Source organism: Macaca mulatta, chromosome 11 (assembly GCF_049350105.2).
Source record: "Macaca mulatta isolate MMU2019108-1 chromosome 11, T2T-MMU8v2.0, whole genome shotgun sequence".
NCBI classification, from domain to species: domain Eukaryota; kingdom Metazoa; phylum Chordata; class Mammalia; order Primates; family Cercopithecidae; genus Macaca; species Macaca mulatta.
Genome location: NC_133416.1, coordinates 114,470,698 through 114,472,921, shown reverse-complemented (window position 1 = coordinate 114,472,921; position 2,224 = coordinate 114,470,698). Strand labels below are relative to the sequence as shown.

Genomic DNA, 2,224 nt, shown 5'->3' with positions numbered 1-2,224 from the left:
CAGGGCTCAAGTCATCATCAGGAGATAATTTATTTTAAAAGTGTCATCTTAAACTGCAAGGATGTCTGTCAAATATCACAATTAAACATGCCAAAGGAGAAGCCATGTTGTCAAAATGCCCACTTAACTCACCCAAACATCTCAAACCCACCCTTTGCTGACCTTCTATAACCCCATGTTTTAAAATTTCTTTTTCTTTTTTTAAACAAGAGAAAGTAGACAGATATATGTTGGTAAATGCTAACTGTCCATATTCACATAGAGACACAGTGTATTCTCTGAGCCCAACAAACAGAGAACGGAGGAAACAAGCTAGAATTCTACGCACCACCACACAGGGGCCCAGCACCCTCCAGCTTCCAGCAGAGCGAAGGGGGCGGGGTTTTCTTTCTTCCCGCAGAGCTTCGTGGTGTTGATTCCATACAGTTTTTATTCAGATAGTAAGCAATAAAAATGAATTTCGAGCAGAAAGGGGTAGAGACTTCCCACTGTATTCTGCTCAAGGTATTTCCCCCAAAATAAGTTGAGGAAAGAGACCTCAAGAACAGGGTGACTGAGAGAGAAAACAACAACAACAACAACAACAAAACTGCAACTTGCTCCCAGGGACTGGAGAAAATTTTTAAAAAAGGAAAGTTAGAATCTCTCAGTGTTCTATTAGTCATCTTCTCCTTCATCCCCCTCTCCTTCCTTTCCTTCATCATCATCTTCTTCACCTTCATCCTCACTCCCTTCTTCATCAATATCTTCTAATCCTTCCTCGTCTTCTTCATCATCACCATCTTCTGCTCCTTCTTCTTCGTCGTCCATATCAGGAACCAAGTAGTACGGTAATGGTTTTGGCCAAATGTCATCTTCAATGACCTCTCCTAACTCATCAGCACCTGCATCAGAATGAAAACCAGGTAAAGAAGCTCTCTGGTTCTTCATGCTGCCTCTTTCTGCTGTCTTTCTTCTGCATTTGACTTGAACATTTCATCAAATCCTTTCCAGATTTCCATTTGATTTCAGTGGAATTTGAAGATAGATCACCATTCTCATTCAGATGAAATTCTTTGGAGAGAACTTTATTTTCAAAGTAAGGATTTTCATCCACCCTGAATGTGCCCGATCAAGTTTGATCTCGGAAGCTAAGCAGGGTCAGGCCTGGTTAGTACTTGGGTGGAATTAGGATATTCTTAATAAGAGGTATAGCCCAAGCAAAGGTAAAAATATAGAACAATCATGCTTGTGTATGGGCTCCTCATGGAAACCTGCTCTGCTAGAATTAGGAGAGTGGGGAGGGATGGAAGCTAATATTTTTTGTGCTCCTACTTGTGCTAGGCGCTTGTAGCTCATATGTTTTGGGGTGTTTGCTCTCCTGCAGGCCCTCTCTCTAGGAATCATCCCCATACAGGGCTGAAAGGGTAGGCCTGGAGCCATGTTTGTGCCATTTGTCCAGTCTCACATCCTGATCACGAATCACTGGACCATGGGTGAACACTGGATCTAAGCTCAGTTGATCCAGTTCTTCTCCCAGAAACATGGCACTAGGACACAGAAAAACTAACCCAGTGGACTTCCTATGGAAAGCTGGAGTGTAGAAAAGTCCAGAGTGGGAAATAGTGAGAGGTAGAAGGGAACTGAAGAAAGCTGAGATCAGTCCGCACAGCGTAGAGAAGGGAAAATGTACACAGAGAAATACACAGGATGTTGTAAGAAAGATTCAGTAGCTCCTGGGAGATGGCACATGTGCCTAGATTCCAACAATTTGGTTCCTGGTTTCTCTCCTGAGGATGCTATATTTCATTTCTTATTCCTTGATTTCAGTTGAATTAGTTTAAGTGCTTTCCTGTTCCTTACGATAAAAATAGCCTTGGCCAAGACAGTTTGTTCACATTTTTTCAGATTATCCTCTTAACAATTCATTGAAATAGATATCACTTCCACATTATTAATATGGATATCAAGGCTTAGAGCGGCAATGTGACCTGCCTATATGCATTTGGTTGATAATGGTTGAGCTAAGAGTGAAACCCAGGCCTGCCTGGCTCTAAACACCTTACACTTCTCCCTAAGGGACCTTGGCCAGTGTTTGAATCAACAGTTGATCCCAAAACACTTTGTCTGTAACTGCACAAGACACCTTCACTTCTGATGCTGTGTCTATTCAGGGCCAATTTGTTGACTTTTAGTCATTCTGAGATTCTCCTGTGGAGGTTCAAGCCCAGAAAGCTTATTTAAT

The 2,224-nt window shown here is 42.0% G+C and overlaps 1 pseudogene; it reads right to left on the bottom strand.

Annotated features, from left to right (window-relative positions):
• Positions 1 to 657: 657 nt before the first annotated feature.
• Positions 658 to 1,525, bottom strand: LOC704269 (protein SET-like; annotated as a pseudogene).
• Between the last annotated feature and the right edge of the window lie 699 nt (positions 1,526 to 2,224).